General features: G+C 36.3%; 1 long non-coding RNA gene across 2 annotated transcripts in view; it reads right to left on the reverse strand.

Annotated features, from left to right (window-relative positions):
- Positions 1–21,671, reverse strand: part of LOC116282434 (uncharacterized) — an 85,455-nt gene that overhangs the window by 23,903 nt on the left and 39,881 nt on the right. For both annotated transcript variants that reach the window (XR_012077472.1, XR_012077473.1), the window contains exon 5: positions 2,747–2,817. This is a non-coding gene — a long non-coding RNA (uncharacterized lncRNA). The remainder of the gene's footprint in view (positions 1–2,746; positions 2,818–21,671) is intronic.

The following is a 21,671-nucleotide window of genomic DNA, read 5'->3' on the forward strand; positions in this document are numbered from 1 at the left end:
TAAAGTATTATGTATAAAATAAGCTGTCAGTTTATACTGTACAACACAGGAAACATAGCCAATATGTTATAATAACTGTAAATGGAGTATAACCTTTAAAACTGTGAATCACTCTATTATACAGGTATAACATATAATATTGTACATTAACTGTACTTCAATAAGAATTTTTTAAAAGAATATTTTGCATTTATATATAAATGCTCTAAGAACTAAGACTAATAGCCATCTCTTTAGTTCTCTGCTATCTCTGCACAATAGAAAGAGAACAATCATTACTCTCAGTTTCCCCTGAGAAACTTAGAGGATACTACTAAAATCATTTTAGAAGTTTTAAAAATTGGTGGTCAATGCTATTTTAAATATGCAAAATTAAAATCAAGAGCCATATAATCTAGTAACTTAACTAAAGGACACATAACTTTGGGCTTTGAATCATGAGAAAAGATAACAGAGAAAGCAATGGTCTAGAAAGCAGACTATAAAATGGAAGCTATTTTTATATTTTAGGCAATGCCTTCTGTGAGTGAGTATGTTGCTTTGGTGTTTAAATAACTCTCTGCTTTCTTCAGATTATTAGTGATTTATTTTTCCTGATTGTAAAAGTAGTGCATACTCATCAAATATTTGGAAAACACTGCTGCAGGGATAATTTGGCTGGAAGAGAGCTGAGGGAGTGAAACTGCACAGAGATAAACATGTGGCATGAGACAGCACTGCCCCCTAGAGGCCTGTGGTGCGCTGCCAGAGAATGCTCAGCAGCTTCTTGCCTGCCTTGGAAGCTTGTGGCTGCTGAAGCCTGTCTGGTGATTTGAGCCAGGTAAGAAGTCCTGTGGGAGACTTTGTCCTGGTCCACAGTGGGCTTCCCTCACAGACAGAACTGCCTGATAGTCTTAGGTTCTTTCTGGAGGCTGGAATGGAGGGAAAGGCATTGGCCCCTTTGAGAAAATGCTGAGTGAGACTCAAGTCTGTAGTGTCAGCAAGACAGTGGTCAGAGGGAGGGAACCGTGTTAGGGTGTTCCCCTGCCTCCCCTCGCTCACTTTACCAGGCCTGTGAATGATAGAAGGAAAGGTGTCACCAGGACCCACCAGAGAAGAAGCAGGGGCTCTCCTGGTGGCCAAGGGGAAAGAAAAACAAAGGTCAGTGGTTCTGAGGAAGGTTCCAGAGCACAGCCTTCAAGTCGGGGGTAACACAGCACAATGGGCAACAGAAGGACAGGAAATAGAGCCCTCAGACATCACAGTAGAGGAGTTTCAGAGATACAAGAAGCTGTTTTGACTTTACAGCTCTGCTCCTAAGAAAAAACTGCAGAGGGGAGTCTCTGGACATGACTAGGTATTCACAGTTGAGGGAACGGGACCTCTGAGCACTAGGATTTGTATAATTACTGTAAATTTGATATGTTTTTACTCAATGCCTGGTGATGGCAAGGGCCATCAAGTTTACATAGAAAAAGAAGAAAAAAAGCCTACTTACAATCCAGTCACAGCAAGACAACCACTTTTATCATTTTGATATATTTCCTTCCAGTCTTATTCTTATGCATATTTTATCCTGTATATGCAATTTCATTTCCTACTTTCTAATTTATAACATCAGCACTTCTCCTTACTATTAAAAATGCTTTTAGCTCTGGAAAACAGACCTACAATTTCTTACGGAGTTAGTACTTACCACATGACCCAGTAATCCTACTCCTAAGTATTTACCCTAGAGAAATAAAAACTTATGTTCACACAAAATCCTCTACATGAATGTGTATAGCAGCTCTATTCATCACCAAACACTGGAAACAAGCCAAATATCCTTCAATGGGTAAATAGGTCAACTGTGGTACATCAATGCATTGGAATACTACTCAGCCATAAAAAAGAAAGGAACTATTGGTATGTGCAGCAACACTGATGAACCTCAAAGGCATACTGAGTGAAAGAAACCAGTGCCAAAAGACTGAAGTACATATTGATAATTCCATCTATGTAACATTCCAGAAAAGATAAAACTATAAATACAGAAAACAGTCCTGATTGTCAGGTCCTGGGGGGAGGGGGTCAGGGCATGATACAAACGAATAGCACAGGGAGATTTTTGGGGGTGATGCAACTGTTTCTTATCTTGATTTTGGTGGTGGTTATACAAATCTATATAGATGCTAAAATTCATGGAACTGGTCACATCAAAAAGTCAACTTCATTATATCTTAATTTTAAAAATAAAATAGGTTGAAATGCTTTTAAAACATACTTTAAAATAACTTTTTAATCAACATTCCAGCAAGAGCCTTGTGTCATAATTTAGTTACCTCTTCTCCTACTGTAGAACTCTTGGATTGTTCCTATCTCTGTATAAATAAAGCTGTATTGAAAATTTAAGGAATACATCTTTGTTCAGAGTGAGGATTTTTTCCATTAGGATAGAGTCCCAGAAGTGGAATTACTGAGATGATGGTTATGCACACTTTTTAAACTCTTGGTATGTTCTTCCTAATTGCTTTCTATTCAGGGTTATATCAATTGACCCACCCACTGGCAGTGTCTGAGTATAAATGGCTTGGACATTCTTAAGTAGGTGAAATTAGAAGACTTAATTCAGGGTTGTCTGGAGAATCATTGTGGGGAAGGAAGAGAATTAAGAGAAGAAGAGGAGGGTGAGTGTCTAGACCAGAAGAGAAACGAGACCTTCAGACCTGAGGATTATCCCTTTATAGGTTTGTGCTTTTCTTATAATGCCAACTTTGCTCCTTACCTTTCTTGGTTCCAATAGCTTTCAGGATTGGTTTTCACTTTCTTATTTTATCTCCTCCCTGTCTTCTAGCCCTAATGCAAGAACAAAGTTAGGATACCAAAGTTAGCAAGGCCGTTTTACATAACTGACTAGGCAATCCTTTTTAAACACTAACCATGTGAAAGGTACCATGCTAGCCATTGAGAGGGGTGGCAAAGAGTGATAAGAATAGTTTCTGCTACCGCGGAGCTTACAGTGCAACATGAAGAGGTGAAGATAATATCACTTTCCCACCCAGTACCATCTTTGTCCCTCCTACATTGCTAATGATGGTGATGCAAATGATAACACCAACAGTTTATCCATTTCAAGAAAGAGCTATCGCTATGAGTCGGGTTCATCAATTTCACAAAAGTTGTGAAATTAAGCCATGCCTTGCTAGATGGGTGCATCCAATTAAATGCATTCCTGGTAGGGAAATGACATGTGTAGAGGGGAGAGTATGGGAATTGTGATTGTTTCCCCTTAATGTCCTTGCAGAAAAACAAACAGCATTCAGAAAACCTCCTCTCCTGAGGTAAATAGAAGCTGACTCAATAGCCCATTTCCATGCATCAGCTTGCTGGGGAAAACGGAAGGGCCTATTCCCCAAAGCAGTGTTCCTCTCACACAGATAGAGATATCATGCATAATAAATTGGGAAAACTTGTGAAATGAAACATCTGTTCCGCATGCTTAAGCTGAGGCACTCTTAAGATATGAATTTCCACTCCATAATCTAGGGGCTGTGATGATGAGCTGAGAATGAGTTTGGAAGGTTCATCTCTTGCCAATAAAAAAGGTTCATCATCTTTCTCCAACTTTTATAATAATTACTTCGGAACATTTTAGATAGGAAATTGAAAGAGACAGGAGGCAAGGAATGAGGACTGAACTGAAGAAAATTGATAAAAGAGTCAATAAAGCTAAAGAACATTGAGAAATGAATTTTAATGATGAAGTCAACAATGCCTTCAGCTAATTTAACCAAATCAACAAAGCCATTATATTGTATATAGGGTGTTTATTTTGCTCCAAATCTATGTAGATTGAAAGTATGTATATAATGAAATGCAAAAATCTCCTATGTTTGGCATCTGAACAACTGCATAAATGTTTGAGAATTTTTTTTCCTTTCTCGATGCCCTCAATTTCCCCTACCTAGTAGCAGCTGTGTACCACTTTCTAATACACTGTTGGTTTTTAGTCTAGACCAGTCTCCAAGTTTACTCTTGACCTTGTATAAAATATCAACTCACGGATTCTACCAGATAAACAAGTGTGAGATTTTTTTGAGGTCAGTTTTGGCACCGATTATCTTTTTTCTTACCATGATGCTGCATATTTTTGACACTAATACTACATCATACAGATTTCAAAGCCTCTTTCCAAATATTGTCTCATTGAACTTGACCAGAGCTTGGAAATAGGTTGGGCAAATGTTTTTACCCATCATTCTATAAAGAGGGAAACTGAGGGTCTAAGATTGACTTTCCCAAGGTCACACAGGGAACTAGAACAAGACAGTAGGTCTCCTAAATCCCATTACTCTGCTTTTCTATTGTATTATATACTCCATGTTTGAATGATAGCCAGAATTTTTTTTCACAGGAAACTCTCAGGAGAGATGTTCCCAAATCCCTTTACCCTTATCTAATTTCTGGTTAAGCCCATATCCTCTTCCATTTCCCCTTCTTGGCAGACATGTGGTATCATCAGTGTGGAAAAGACTGGTGATGCTAACCCAAAGGACAGGAAGTTCAAGGCACTTCTTGTGGTGGCCCAGAGCATTGCACTGAATTACCTGAGAACACCAGCAACTAAGTGGGCAGAGATACCTGATTTAGGAACCACAATATGGGTAATGACCTTGTGGAGCCCCACATGGTAATCTAAAGCAGTGAAAATCATGGCCTAGGTCCGAGGTGAACTGGCCTAACCATGAGGGCAGTGGTCAGAGGGAAGTTTTACGCAAGTGTACCAGGATGGGACATGTTAGCAAGGTCTGCACTGTAACAAAGTGGCCACTGGGACAGTGGTCAAGAGGGACAGTGATGCCTGCATCCTAGTGTGAAGGGATAGGAGAGCACGTATGTTACTTTCTGTGGTGGTATCCATTGCTGCACATGAGGACACAATTATTCTCCTAATCTTGGGATGCTGGGTATCCTCCCTGAGCCTTCTTAGATATGAGAGGAGGCATGTGAAGGACAGGAGGGAGCAGAAAGGAAAACGAATGGGCAGAGATTATATAAAAGGCATATTCAATAAGAGATTGCAAGAGTGAAAAAATACACCTTTCATCACTTTCTTTGACATAACATGAAAACAATAACCATTATCAAAGACCGTTTTTTCCCTTGGGATATTAAAGGAGAAGTAAAGCCACCTGACCCCAGTGCCTCAGTCTTTGCTTTCGGAACCCCCCTTGGAGACACTAGATGTGTATTTGGAGAGGTGGATTTGTAGATAGAGTGGCCTAATGCTGCTCCCTAAGTCAATGCTTCTCAGACTTTGATGTGCCAAAAATTACCTGAAGATTCTGATTCAATAGGTTTGGAGTGGAGCCTAAGAGTCTGCCTTTCAAATAAGCTACAGGTTATGCCTATAATACTAGTCCATAGACTAGGCAAAGTAGTAAAGAACTAGTATCTATATATATATAGTTTTATATATTTATATAACTATGTATATATATATATATGCACTATATATGTGATTTTGCGTTCTGATTTTTTTCTCTTAATTTCTAAAAACTTTTTACTTATCATTTTACATGAGCATATTCCCTATGATATTATTCTTTAGACTCATGGTTAATAATACCTGTGTAATATTTGGTACTTGACTATGTTGTGATTTATTTGACTGTTCATGTTTTGTTTGAAATCTAAAATGCTTTCTATTTTTAGCTATCATAAATTATGCTGCCATGATCAGCCCTTTTATAAGTCTTCGCTTCTCTACATGAAAATTTGCAACCATATCAGAGCATTTCATTAGGGCTCAAGAATTCAAGGAGAGAAAGATGTAGTTAAAAAATTAAAAATACAAAAACAAATATTGATTGAGCCCGTATTATCCACATCCAAGGCACTTGGTGATAGGAATTATGAAATATTTGGAGAAGTATAGAAAGTTTTCCTTTCACTTTTGCTGTGATATGTACTTGTAAACTATGCCGTAAGTATGAAGCTCAAGAGTGACTAGAATTTCCCCATAGAAAGTACTGCAACTAGGGATCATGTTCCAAGATTTATAATGTATTTTATGAAGAGAAAAATATAATATGTATGATAATATTGAACAGTATAGTCATTGGCTGTGTCCTATGCAATGGGAATAAAATATGCCATATATGTTAAATGAAAAGAACCTACCAAATAATAATTTTGCACAAAAAATTACACTAAATGACAAACATTATTAAATTAATAAATTGACCTCTCTGGTTTACTGCTGTATCCTCAAGCCCTGGCCCTCATTTAGGTGATGTAATCAAAATATTATGGTATTGGTATAACAACAGACATATAGACCAATGGAACAGATTAGAGAACAGAGAATTAAATCCACATATCTACAGTCAACTGATCTTTGACAAGACTGCCAGGAATACACAATGGGGAAAGGATAGTCTCTTAAATAGTGTTGGGAAAACTGGATATCCACATACAGAAGGATGAAATTGTATCCTTATCTCACACCACACACAAAAATCAACCCAAAATAGATTAAAGACTTAAATGTAAAACTTGAATCCACAAAATTCCAAAAAGAAAACATAGGGAAAACATCCTGACATTGATCTGGGCAATGACTTTTTTGGCTATGATAACCAAAAGCAAAAATAGACAAATGGGATTGCATCAAACTACAAGGTTTCTGCACAGCAAAGGAAACAATTAACAGAGTGAAAACAGAGCAACCTATGGAATTAGGGGAAATATTTGCAAATTATATATCTGATAAAGAGATAATACCCAAATATATAAGGAACTCAAACAAATCAATAGCAAAACCCCAAATAACCCAATTAAAAGAAAGACCAAGAACCTGAATAGATCTTTTTCAAAAAAAAAAATACAAATGGCCAACAGGTATAAGAAAAGGTGCTCAACATCACTAATCATCAGGGAAATGTAAAACAAAACCACAAGGAGCTCCTCACATATGTTAGAATGGCTATTATCAAAAAGATTATAGATAAATGCCAATGAGGATATAGAGAAAAGGGAACCCTTGTACATTATTGGTGGAAAAGTAAATTGAAATAGTTATTATGGAAAATAGTATGGAGGCTTCTCAAATTAAATATAGAACTACCATATAGTCCAGCTATCCCACTTTTGGATAGATATCCAAAGGAAATGAAATTTTTATCTCAAAGAGATATATGTACCCCCATGTTCAATGCAGCATTATTCACAATAGTAAAAAAAATAGAAGTAACCTAAATGTTCATCAACAAATGAATGGGTGAAGAATATGTGGTATGTATATACATGGAATATAATTCAGTCTTGAAAGAAATCTTGCCATTTGTGACAATGTGAATGAAACTGGAAGACATCATGCTAAGAAAAATAAGCCAGACAGAAAAACAAATGCTGCATGATCTCATTTATATGTGCAATCTAAAATAGTCAAACTCATAGAAGCAGAGAGTAAAATAATGGTTACTAGGGCCTGATGGGGAGGGAGACATGAGAAATTGTGGTCAAGGGGCACGAAGTTTCAGTTATACAAGATGAATAATTTCTGGAATTCTAATGTACAGCAATGTGGCTAGACTAACTAAAATGAAAACAAAACAAAAACTTTAATGGGCATATGAATCACCTGTGAATCTTATTAAAATGTGGATTCTAACTCACAGGTGGGGTCTGGGATTCTGCATTTCTAACAAGCTCTCAGGTGATAAGGATGCTGTTGGTACACAGGGGACTCTCTGGGTGGAAAGATTTTGAAGTGTTAGTTTTCAATCTTGACTTCCCACTAAGGAAATCTTTTTTAGTATAAACTATTACTCTTAGTTTGTTGAACATGGTACAATATTCTCTTTCAATTCATGCCTTGAATCCTGGAATAGAAAGGAATTTCCAGGTGATCCTAAACCAGTGGTTTAGTGGCAAGCGATAAATTCAAAGAATCTAAAGATGGAATTGCCTGTAAATGGCATTCACGAGTAAATGAGTCTACCCTTATAAAGTCCCAGGTGTGGTATGAGCATAGGTAACAAAGGGAGTGAGCAGCTGAGCTGAGGCTAGCTCTTCTATTCCCTTGGAATTATGTTTTTGTTTTTGTTTTTCTGAGTTCAGAGGCTCCTGAACCTTCTTTTTTATACCATTGGCCAAGTGATGGCACTTTGCAACTCAAACCAATCAACATGTTTGCAGATTTCTATAGTTTTGCCATTTTTCCCACCTATGATAACCTAATGGCTATGTTTTAATTCTGATTCATTGAATTGTACAATGAGGAACTCTCTAATTCTCACTTCAAAAGCTTAAAGCTCTTAGGCATTTTCTTATTCAAAGTGGTTAAAGTGGCAAATGGCTTTTTTTGATCACCAGCAGCCCAACTTCTCATCTTGAGTTTATCTACTTTAGGGGGAAGAGAGCATCTCTCCTGACATCCATTAAGCCAATCCTAGGAAAACTGATTGACCACCTTGTGTCATAATCCTTTGTGGGGAGTGGGGGTAGGAGCACGGTGTTGGTGAATATGCTGTGATTGACAGGCTGGCCTGGAATTCATGGAGGGTGATTGCCCAAGGAACCCAAGAGGAGAAGGGATAAAAGACTGGGTAAACAAAAATACAACCATCACAATGCCCTACAACCCTGAATCTTGACAGGAATAAGCCATACTAGACACATGGTTGCTGTTCTTAAGGTGTTTCAGGAAGATGTGACTAGAGGTTTAGCCAGGAAAGAGATTTTCTTCTAGAAACTTCCAAAAATGGAAGGTTAAATTATTGGGAAGTTTCTAGAGGCCATGGCTGGCCCTCAGGTCTATTCTACTTAGAGCTGTTCTACTTCTAAGTGTGAGAAGTTAACTATCCAATACTCAGCAGGTAAAAAGAACTAGGTCAATTTGACCTTATATTTCTAAGCATGTTCATTTAGAGTTTCAAAACACAGGGATATTAAAGATGTAGGAATGTGTGGAGGTGGTAGACATCTGCTGATTTTCTTCTTAAGCAGGTTTGAGTTGGGATTCTGGCTTATGCAACCAAAAGATCCTAGTAAAGTTGGTTTTTAAAAGATCCACATTTTCATATCAGAAATATGGTAAATGAGATTTAAGTGATTTAATTAAACTTTATAATAGGGATTAAAATATTTTGCACTGGAAAAATCAATTCAACAGCAAATCTATGCAAAAATGTACCAACTGAATCCTATGTATTCAGAATCATAGTGTGCTAGAACTGAAAAAGGCTTTAGAGATACTATTTAACTGGTTTTTCTTTTATTTTAGATGAGAACAAGCATCTTTTTATATGTTTAATGGCTGTTTGTATTTCTTCTTTTGTGGATTGTCTTTTTAAATTCTTTGCCATATTTCTATTGGAGAATGAGTTTGTTAGCAATTTGTGTTTTTATATGAAAAATATAAGCATATTATCTGTCATATACAGTACACACCTTTTTTCCATGTTGTTATGCTATTTTTTATATATACAAAATAGTTTTAATTTCTTGTGTATTTAAAACCAATTCATATTTCTTTTTATGGATTATATCTTTGCATTTATAATTAGCAGGACTTCCTAATTCCAAAATATAGTAAATATCCACTTTTAGTTTCCCATAGTTATTTTATGACTTGTTTGACCTAATTAAAAAAATCTATCTGTAATTCAATTATACATAAACCTTTAAAAATCTGGAGTTTAATCTGTGAACTAGGCATCTATTTTTCCCAAATGGTTAACCAAATGTCCCTGTACCATTTATTAAGTAATCCATCACTTCTGTGTTCATTTGAAATGCCACCTTAAGTTAATATTTTCTTTGAGTTTATTTGAGGTGACAAAACTGTTACAAATATTTATTAGCAGAGAATAATGTTTTGTGTAATTAGTATTTGACTTTATAGTTCAATTTTCAAAATGGGAAATGATAGATTCCAATACTATGAACACTATTAGATTTTTGAAGTTAGAGAACTTACGGAAAAAGTTTCTGATGTTGCCTTATTTTAAAGTAAAAGCTAGCTATTTTCTAAGCTGCATTTGAGAACTTTACTTTTTTCTTTGCATTTTCTCCTCTGCCATTTGCAGATTTGCTAGCTGACTTAACATCTGGTATTGGTAATCCTTAAACTTAAGGAAGGAACATTGTTGGCAGGAAACTTTTCTAGGGATATTAGGATTGAGAAAAGTAGGAATTATGCATTAAAAATTTGAAAAGAGATGCCTTAACTTAAGATTTAAAACTCTATCTACACAGCCCCTGTTTGAATTAAACTAGGTTACCCCCTCATAAAAGATATAGTGAAGTTCTAACCCCTAACATCTCAGAATTGTGAACTTACTTGAAAAGATGTAATTAGTTTAATTAAGATGAAGTCATACCTCACAAATAAATGGAAAGATGCCTCATGCTCATGGATTAGAAGAATTAATATTGTTTAAATGTCCATACTACCCAAAGGAATCTACAGATTCAGTGCAATCTCTATCAAAATTTCACTGATATTTTCCACAGAAATAGAACAAACAATCCTAAAATTTGTTTGGAACCATAAAGACTTTGAATAGCCAAAGGAATTTTGAGAAAGAAGAACAAAGCTGAGGGCATCATGCTTCCTGATTTCAGACTATATTACAAAACTATGGTAATCAAAACAGTTCGGTATTGACATAAAAACAGACATATAGATCAGTGGAAGAGAATAGAAAGCCCAGAAATAAACCCATACATATATAGTCAGTTAGTTTATGACAAAGGAGCTAAAAATATACAATGGGGAAAGGACAGTCTCTTCAATAAATGTTGTTAGGAAAGCTGGACAGCCACATGCAAAAGAACAAAACTGGACCCCTATCTTACACCATACAAAAAAATTAACTCAAAATGGATTAAAGACTTGAATGGAGGACCTGAAACCATGAAACTCCAAGAAGAAGACATAGATGGCTAGTTTCTTGACATAGATCTTGGCAATGATTTTTTGAATCTGACCCCAAAAGCAACAAAAGCAAAAATTTTTTTTAAAATAGGGCCTACATCATGCTAAAAAGCTTCTGTACAGCAAAGGAAAGCATCAACAAAATAAAAAGGCAAACTGCATGGGAGAAAATATATACAAATTATAATCTGATAAGGAGTTAATATCTAAAATATATATGAAAAAAACTCATACAACTCAATAGCAAAAAAAAATCTGATTAAAAAATGACCAGAATAGACATTTTTCCAAAGGAGATATACAGGTAGCCAACAGCCAACATGAAAAACATGCTCAACATCACTAATCATCAGGGAAATGCAAATCAAAACCACAATGAATTATCATTTTACACCTGTTAGAATGGATATTATCAGAAAGACTAGAAATGACAAGTGTTTGGTGAGGATGTGGAGAAAAGGGAACCCTTTTACACTGGGAATGTAAATTGGCACAGCCAGTATGGGCAACAGTATGGCGATTCCTCAAAACCCTAAAACTAGGACTAACATATGATCCAGCAGTTATACTTCTGGGTATTTATCCAAAGGAAATGAAAACACTAACTCAAAAAGACATACACACTCCCATGTTCATTGTAGCACTATTTGAAGTAGCTCAAGATATGAATGCAACCTAAGTATCCATCAATGGATAAATGGATAAAGAAGATGTGGTGTGTGTATATATATATACACACACAAAGAAGTATTATTCAGCCATAAAAAAGAAGGAAATCTTGCTATTTGTGACAACATGGATGGACCTTGAGGGCATTATGCTACATGAAATAAGTCAGACAGGGAAAGTTAAATGCTGTATAATCTCACTTATATGCAGAATCTAAAAAATAAACCACAAACTCATATAAGTGATATCATATGATATTTGTCATAAAGTTATATTTTAACTTTTTTTGAATTATTTTAGCCCTTCTGGTAAAAAGTCCTCAGTGACTTTCTTCTGAATTTGAATAAAATACATACTTCTTCTCAAAGCCCTCAAGGCCCTACAAAGCTTACTTCTGTTTACTTCTCTGAGAAGCACTAATGACAAGTCTCCTTGCTCAGCACAGCTCCTATCTGAATTTTTACCCTGCTTTTTGGATACTCAAATTGCTGTTCCCTTATCTATAATGATTTCCTCCTTCCTATCTCACCATTTCTGGTCTTATCTGAAGTAGCTTTCACTTCACCTCAAGTAAGTACCAATCATTTTATTCTGTTTTATTTCTTATCACAGTTTAGAATGACTTTGTTAATTTATTACCTCTTTGCTTAGTCATGTCTTGGACCACCAGAATGAAAGCAAGATGAAGGCAGGGCCCTTGGTCCATTTTATACAATACTATATTCCCAGTTCCCAATATTATCTTAGCACACAGAAGTTGTTTTACATTAGGCTGAACCATTTGGAATTGCTAATATATAACCATATTTGAACTACAACAATGGCAGTTTCAAATGGTTCAATATAATAAATATTTGCTGGCTGAATGAACTAAAATTTTAAGTTGTTTCCACCAGGAGACCAAAGACAGTTATATTTGTGGGCAGTTAGTGTTTGTTCTTCCTATGTTCACTTGATCACCTTTTGTCCTAAATTGTTTACAGAAGTACCGCTGTAGTTTTTTAAATTTTTCCATTACAAAGATATTCTTATTTACTAAAACAGATAGCGCTAGTAATTTAAAAGCAAAACTTAAAGGTAACAGCTTTTCAAGGAAATTAATAAAAAGAAATAAAATTTGGTAGGAGGCAGGAGCAAGCTGGCAGAGTATGAAGACCCTGAACTCACTTCCTCCCATGAACACACCAAACCTACAACTACATATGAAACAATTCTTTCTGAAAACAATCCAATAACTAGCAGAATGGCTCTTCTTCAGCTAAGGATAAAAAGAAAAAAACCACACCAAGACAGGTAGGACGGGAAGAGAAATAATATAGTCAGGACTCATACCCAAATTGGGTGACCCAAAATAGGAAGGGGATATCATAAACTTGGAGGTCCTCCCTAAGGAATGAGGGTCTAATAAGCCCTACATCAGGCACCCCAGCCTTGGTATCCAGCATCAGGAAGACGAGACCACTTAAGTGGTTTTGAAAACCAGTGTGGCTTATGACTGCGAGAACCAGAGGGTTGTAAGAAACCAGTACTGCACTCTCAGTGGGCACATGCACACTTACTCATTCCTAGTCCCAGCACAGAGGCAGAGGATTAAAAAGCACCTGTTGCTCTAGTTGGCCTGCCAAGAGCACTCAAGCACCCCTAGTCCCCACCAGATTCCAGCTTCAATCTTCCCAACCCCTGCAAAGGTGGCAGCCCTCATGTGCTGCGGGCAAAACTTCAGTGTATGCTGGGCTCCAGCTCTAGCCCCACCAGCTCTGGCCCACTACTGCCAAGGTGGCTCACCATTGCCATGCCTGGGAGAAGCCCTGGCTTGTGCTGGGCTTTAGCGCTAGTCCTCGCTCTTGGCTCCAGCCTGCCTGTACCAAGGAGGCAACTATGGAAAAAGCCCCAGCCCATGCTTGCTTTAGCTCCAGCCCATCCCTGCACCCTCCCACCATCAAAGCCACTGGGCACATGCAGACTGCATAGGGATGCTCTTATCCAAAAACAAACCTTCAAGACCGGGATAGGTAACTACTTCCCTAATTTCATGTAGAAAGAGAAAGTCAAACAAAATGAGAAGACAGAGGAATATGTTCCAAACAGAAGAGCAAGATAAAACCCAGGAAAAAGCCCTAGTGAAATGGAGATAAGTAATTTACTTGATAAAGAGTTCAAGCAATGGTCATAAAAATGCTCACCAAACTTGGGAAAAGAATAGAGGAACACAGTGAGAACTTCAAAAAGGAGTTAGAAAATATAAAAAGTAAATAACCAAAGATAAAGACTACAATAACTGATATAATAAATACACTAGAAATCAACAACACTGAGGGCAGCAACTGCTCCAAGGGCTGGAGCTGTCATATTTCCTCTTTCATTTTCCACTGCAAAAAATAAAGGCTATTCCTATTGTTAAGAAAAGAAAGGAAAGGAAAAGAAAAGGAAAGGAAAAGAAAGAGAGAGAGAGAAAGGAAGGAAGGAGGAAGGAAGGAAAAAAGAGAGAGAGAAAGAATCGACAGCAGATTAGGTGATACAGAAGAATGCGTAAGTGACTTGGAAGACAGAACAGAACAGTGGAAATCACCCAATCAGTACACCAAAAAAAAAAATTAAGTGAGGATAACACCAAGCATACTAATATTTGCATTGTAGTTCCAGAAGGAGAAAGGGAGAGAGAGAGAAAGGGGCAATGTATTTGACAAAATAATGGCTGAAAATTTCCCTAACCTGAGGAAAAACATAGATATCTAGGTACAGGAATCACAAGGAATCTCAAACAAGATGAGCCCCAAGATTCACACCAAGACATATCATAATTAAAATGGGAAAAGTTAAAGAGAATTTTAAAGGCAACAAGAGAAAAACAGTCACATGTTCATAGCAGTATTATTTACAATAGCCAAGATATGGAAGCAACCTAAATGTCCATCGACAGATGAATGGATAAAGAAGATGTGTTTTATACATACATACAATGGAATATTACTCATTTATAAAGAAAAAATAAAATCTTGCTATTTGCAAAAACATGGATGGACTTGAAGAGCATTATGCTTAGTGAAATAAGTGAGGCAGAAAAAGACAAATACTGTATGTTTTCACTTACATGTGGAATCTAAAAAACAAACAAATGTAATAAAACAGAAACAGACTCACAGATACAGAAAACAAACTAGTAGTTGCCAGAGGGAAGCTCGACGGGGTTGGGGTGGAGGAGCATGAAATAAGCGAAAAGGATTAAGAAATATAAAGTATCAGTGATAAAATAGCCAATATTTTATAATAACTGTATTATAAGTAATCTACGAAAGCATCAAATCACTATGTTGTACACCCGAAACTAATATAATATTGTAAGGCAACTATACTTCAATTTTAAAAAATAGAATTTGGGGGTAGTTTTATTAAAACCTAATTTACACATAATAAAAAGGTCACTAATTTTAGATGCACAATTTGGTGAGTTTTGACAAATGCAAACAGTTGAGTTACTATCACCATACTCACGATCTAGAATATTTCCATTATGCTAAAAAGTTCTTTTACCCCTTGGCAGTCAGTGTCCTTGTCCTCTCGCAGCCTCAGACAACCAGTCATCTGGTTTCTGTCATTACAGTTTTGCTTCTTCTAAAATCTGCCTTTTGAGAATTTCACATAAATGGATTCATATGCATAGTCTTCTGTCTGGCCTCTTTCACTTAGCATAATCCTTTTGAGGTTAATCCACTGTGTTTACCAATAGTTTATTCTTTTTATTTCTGGTTATTTGTAATTTTTATGCTTTTTTGGTGGCCAGCATCTCTTTGCCATCCTGAACTGCTCAAAAGGCAAATGATTTTCCTTTGAGGTGTCAAGATGAGAGAGCCACTGTAACAGGACCAACCGCCCGACACATGTGCCATCTGTGCTGCTCATCTGCTAGGAGATGCTGGGCGAGCTGCTTGGCCTCCCTCACCCTGTCTCCTCAGCTGTAACTAGGATGTTAAGACTACCTACCTCAGGGTTCCTGTAAGGATCACATCGATTAATGATGTGAAATATTAGCGCAGTGTCTGGCACAGAGAAAATGCCTGATAAACGGTACCTCAGCTATGTTTTTGGAGCTAGAGAAGAACCTGCCTATCCAGCATGCCCCTAGCTTTCCTTTTTGTTTTCTACTCAGCCTTTTACTCAGCTCAGATTCTCAACCCCTAAATGACAAAGCCTTGGAAAGGAGAAAGAAAACTTGGACTGAGGCTTCTTTGAGAATTAAATCTTTAATTTCCCTCATTCTAATTAAGTTGACTTGCAAGGCTTCTTACAATTTTTTTTTCACTTCCTGATAAGTGATTATGAACTCCCTTACTCGAATCTAATTGCTGATCTACATATAGTGCTCTGGGGGTAATTAATTTAATGGCCCCTAGCACTTGGCCTTTAGGTATCAAGTTTAATGTCAAGACATTCCTTTGAACAGAACAGTGAATTGAACAGAGTGAACTGGTTTCATCATAGTGTATTGCAATTAGATGCAAAGCTACAGAAAGCAGGATGCTTCAAAAGGTGATTCAACTGTTGGGTGCCTTCTCTCAGTACTTACTGCTTATTCAGCTCTCCTCAGACTTTTCTGGCTGAGCAGTTGATGACGTTTGAGAAAATCTCACGTTTCTTATTTCAGATGCCAATTACATCTCGCTGTGCTCTCCATCTCGATGACCATTCTCCCTTTGTCTCTTAGGTGGCTTCTTTTCCCCTTTCCTACCTTAAACTGCAGGTGATCTCCAAGGTTCAAGTCAATCAAAACCAATGCTTGCTTCTGGGCAAATGATTCCTAAATCTAACCTTGAACTCTCCCTGTGTTCCAGGCCCCCACAAGATTTCCCCCTATTCACTACTATTTGGTGAATAACCCACCCAAAATTTTAATTCCAATGTCCCAAACTTGTCTCATCATCTTCCCTTACATGCCAGCTCCCCAGCCTGTTCCTGCTTTGGCTATAGCACCCTCCTTCTGATCTCTGAGGTGAGAAACAATGAAGGCCTGTTTGGCACCCTTATTTCCATTCAAGGAACCAGACTGTTAACAGGTTTGCCGTGCATTGTTTTGGTGTCTTGAGTCCATCTCCCTTTTCTATTCTCAACGTCAGCATCATCATGATGGCTAATATTTCCTGTGCATCTTTCATCCAGACATGATGCTGGGTGCACCACCTCACTTAATCTATACAGCCACCATATGAGCAACCTAGTATTATCCTGTTTCACAAATGGTTCAGTTCTATGTGCTGTTGTACAAGTTCTTTCTCTTTATAAAATGTCCTCGCTCCACATTCTTATAGAATCTTACTCTTCCTTCAAAGTACTCAGCGAGCCCTACATTGTTTCTTGAAGCCTCCTCCAGCTTCATCATTTCACCCTGGTCTCTCTTTTCACTAAATATCTATTACACTGTGTATCAGGGCTCTAAAGTTGGAACAGAATTGTTCTTTGTCTGTCATATATATTAAAATGATTAAAAGTTTATTTCTCTTCCATTATGGGAAGAATACATGCTCATAATAGTAAATTTAAAAGTAGAAAAAATTATCATGTAGACTGTTTTCCATTTAGTTTTTTTTGCATAGCTTTTTGTCTGCTTGTTTTTCTCTTGTGTTTGTAACTTACTATTATAAAACATACATATCCATGTTCATCATCAGCATTTGAAGTTACTGAATAATATACTATCAAGTGAACGTATTTATTTTCTGTATGTTTGGATTAAAGGAGGTAGAGTATATGAAGTGAAATGAGTTATCTGACACAGAATAGGCAATAAAAAGATTATCACACAGTGTATCAATTGATTTGTGTCTTACTGAAAGTTCCAAAAGAAAAGAAAGCCTGTCCTTTTTATACTTCAAGTTACTTAGCACAGTACTGTGCTCATACAAAGTGCTCGATCATTTGGGGGAAAATAACTGTTTTTTCTCTCATTATGAAATAAAGTACGCTCACTGTAAAAAAGCTAGAAAATAAAGAGGAGCATACTGAAGAAAAGAATACTTGCATATAATCCCAGTCCTCAGAAATTAAGTACTTTAAATACTGTTGGTGCATCTTCTTTGAATCTAGATTATTTTGCATTCTCTACACGCACACAGATACACATACACAAAGCTGAACACATATATGAAACAAATTTCAGACACTCAAATTTTCCCAACATTATGAAATCTTGTACTATAGCTCCCTCCACGGTGAAAAATACCTTTATCTTTTTTTTTAAAAGGGTAATATTTGCAATAGAATCAGGCCCTCCAATGTAATAAACTTAGTAAATTTTCTCAACATGAAAAAATAGAATTTGTCCTAGCAAACTGAGACCCAGATGAAAATTTACTCACAATCATTTTCAACAAATTTATCCTAGGACTAGACGGTCAGCAAGTTTAAGGCTGAGGAGCAGGTTGGGGATATCAGCTCTTAAAATTTTAGTGTTTTACAGCAAACGATTTCTAGGCTCCAAGTGAAGTGAAATAATCTCTAGGGGCATGTCCACTATAGGTAAATTCCATACTAGGTGCAGCTTAGGGCTAGAAAGGGAGAGTGAGAGCATGAGGAAAAACCAGGTAAAAACAGTCTTTTACCTAACACTAAATATAATGAGTGACACTCTTATCTGCTTTCTGTAAAACAGACAATTGCTATTAATAACTGACATAGTTTTGCATTTTATCATTATTTTCTTTTCATATAGATGTTGAAAAAGTCACAGATAAAAGCCACATTCATTTCCTAATACTTAACAGTAACTAGTTAGAGAAGCCTTATACCCTCTCATATTTTTATCTTGTTCTGGTCTTATGATTTCCTAAAATAGATATATTATTGGAAGTGAGAGTTCATGGGCAAATGTCACACTTTTCTTGATTCAGTTAATTATATTTCTGCCTTTGCTTAGGATAGGATTAATTTTCCTATTCTGCTAATAGACAGCAAATGCCATTAATGTTTTTATGCTAGAAAAAGATGCCTTTGACATTTAAAAAAATTGGGAAGCTATTTTAGATAAGCCACCTTGTGTCTAATAATTAGTTTATTCATATGAAATGTTCAATAACCAGAAAAGGCTGATTTAAATAAAACCATATCACAATTAAGTTACTTTTTGGTTATGAACATTGATTTCTTCTAAGAAATAAAGTGCCTGTCTACATGAAGAAAAACTAAAATAATGGTAAACAAATACTGCTTTGGTCTAGCCAAGTAAGCAGCATCTTTGGTTTTACAGATGTTAACTTGTCTTTAACTCTATTCAAGTGCTTATAATGAAAATTTGCAACTGGAATAAAAGCTTTGTTTCTGAGTTTCATACATATTTTCCAGCTCCTTTGTCCTAAATTCCCTGCCTGATAATCAGCCTTTTCAAGGAAAAAAGGACATAATAAGTGATAAATCTATACTGAAACATTCCTTTAATATGAAAAGTTCACACATCATCCACTTCTAGTAAACCTGGAGGCATTTCCAGTAAACCTGGAAACTAGAGAAAACTGTAGGCATTAAAACCTTTTAACATGGAAATCAATGGTTATGTATTTACGATGTTGTTTTCTTTAATATTCTTTTTTATATTCTTTTCCATTATAGTTTATTATAGGATATTGAATATAGTTCCCTGTGCTATACAGTAGAACACTGTTGTTTATCTATTTTATATGCAGTAGTTTGTATCTGCTAATCCCAAACTTCCAATTTATCCCTCCCCACAATCCCTTTCCCCTTTGGTAACCATAAATTTGTTTTCTATGTCTGTGAGTCTGTTTCTGTTTTGTAAATAAGTTCACTAGTATCATATTTTAGATTCCACATATAAGTGATATCATATGATATTTGTCTTTCTCTTTCTGACTTACTTCACTTAATATGATAATCTCTAGGTCTATCCATGTTTGGCAAATGGTGTTACTTCATTCTTTTTATGGCTGAATAATATTCCATTGTAGATATATATATAGATAGATATAGATATATATCTATAGATATAGATATAGATAGATCTATATCTATATCTATATCTATATCTATATCTATATATCTATATCTATCTATATATATATATACTACATCTTCTTTATCCATTCATCTGTCGATGGACATTTAGGTTGTTTCTATGTCTCGGCTATTGTAAATAGTGCTGCTATGAACATTGGGGTGCATGCATCTTTTTCAATTAGAGTTTTCTCCAGATATATGCCCAGGAGTGGGATTGCTGGATTATATGGCAACTCTGTTTTTAGTTTTTTAAGGAATATCCATACTGTTCTCCATAGTGGCTGTACCAATGCAACAGTTTTATATTCCCACCAACAGTGTAGGAAGGTTAGGATGTTATATTTTATAAAGACTTTCTTTCATATCACAATGTCCTTTTTATTTTATTTTTTCTGATTTCCCACAACTGAGCTAAACACTTATGGGATTATTTCACATCTATCTTCCCTTTTAGACCATAAGCCTTGGAAGAGCAGGGACTGACTTTATTCCCAGAACTTATCACATACTCTGCACTAAATAACTATATATTTCCAGCCTGCACTACTACTTGGAGTAAGCAGTTTCTTAAATTTACTGCTTTCATCTTATTTACTCAAATACCTTTTCAAACTTCTAGGCATGCCCCTTCATATTCTAGGATTTGCTGAGCAGAATATGTCTCTTTGTCTATACCTTTCAAGGCTGTCTAGATTTAGACCACACTCAGATCTTAACCTTTTACATCAGAGAGTCCCAATGTAAAGACTGCCCCCAAAAGCAATTTCTTGCTGCTCTCATCAGTATGCTTCTCAGAATGCTTGGGGATATGATGAAATAAAGATGGTGATAATAATCTCCTAATTGTATTTGCTCATGCTGTTCCCACCCCTTAAGTAACTTTCTACCCACTGGAATGGAAGACTGGTGGTATTGAGAGGGTACAGAGCTTGGTGAAATGCTGGTTTGGAGTTCCTCCTCCAAACCTCTGGGACATAATCTTTTTTCTTTCACCTCTCCTTCAGAATCTTCTTCCATAGAAGATCCCTTTAAGTGCAGAAGGAAAACTATTCTGAGTGTGAAGATTATTTTCCCACAGTTGTCTCAGGGTGGAAACCCTCACTAAACTCTTACTGTGGGCATCTATCTGGCTCTCAGTGCTGTTAATTCCCTGAAGCTCCGTGCTCTTAACTCCTGTGCTTGTCACTTAATAGATACACCAGCAAGTAACAAAGATCGCCAAACTTTAAGACGTCCCATATTCCTTTTTCTCCAATCTTCCCTTCTTTCCAATGTTGTTAGCCTCATAGCCTCAAGGGTCTAGCCCAGAATCCCCAACATTCCATATTCCATACCTACAAATGTAGCTCAGATAATTACAAACATCATCTCATTTTCACTTTAGCTTGATGAATATTAATACCTATTCAGATATTTTATAGGTATGACTCTCAGTTTTAGATTGTCTGATCCGTTCTTATTTATACACTTAATCTAACACTAGAGCTATTTCTTCCAGGTCCTTTGAGGTAAAAGGCACTAGATCCCAAGTCTTCTACTTGGTTCCACAATTAAATGATTCTAGAGCTAGCTTCCTTATTCCAGATTGAGTAACTTCTTTGTCCTGGATATTTGTCATATTGAAAGCAAGGTACTTCATTCGTAACTGTCCTCATCTTCTGTTTAACACATTTCCTGTGTTTTTAAGCCATGTGGTATCTCTAAAACAATTCATATTTCTTTTCATTATTTCAATTTCATATTTCTTATTCATTATTTCAGCATCTTTTTCCAGAGTTATCCTCCACAGCCTATAATCCTCCTTCCTGATGTCTTTAAATTCCTCTAGGAGGCCTTAAATACCAAGTACACATCTCCCATCGTCATTTCTCATTATCAAATTTAAAATGACAAAATGTTTTATTTTTCACACTACAGTTCTTTTATTCTTTTAAGAGGAGGCATTGTCAGGTGATCCTAGGACCCAGAACTGTTCAGAGTGTTCCTAGTAAGGGTGTATAACAAATAGATTAAGACATTGTTCCATGTATCCTTCCTGACAATGCTGGTCCAACTGAAAAAGTGCTGGTCTTATTTAAAAAATAAAACCAAATCT

Source organism: Vicugna pacos, chromosome 11 (genome assembly GCF_048564905.1).
Source record: "Vicugna pacos chromosome 11, VicPac4, whole genome shotgun sequence".
In the NCBI taxonomy this organism is placed as follows: Eukaryota; Metazoa; Chordata; class Mammalia; order Artiodactyla; family Camelidae; genus Vicugna; species Vicugna pacos.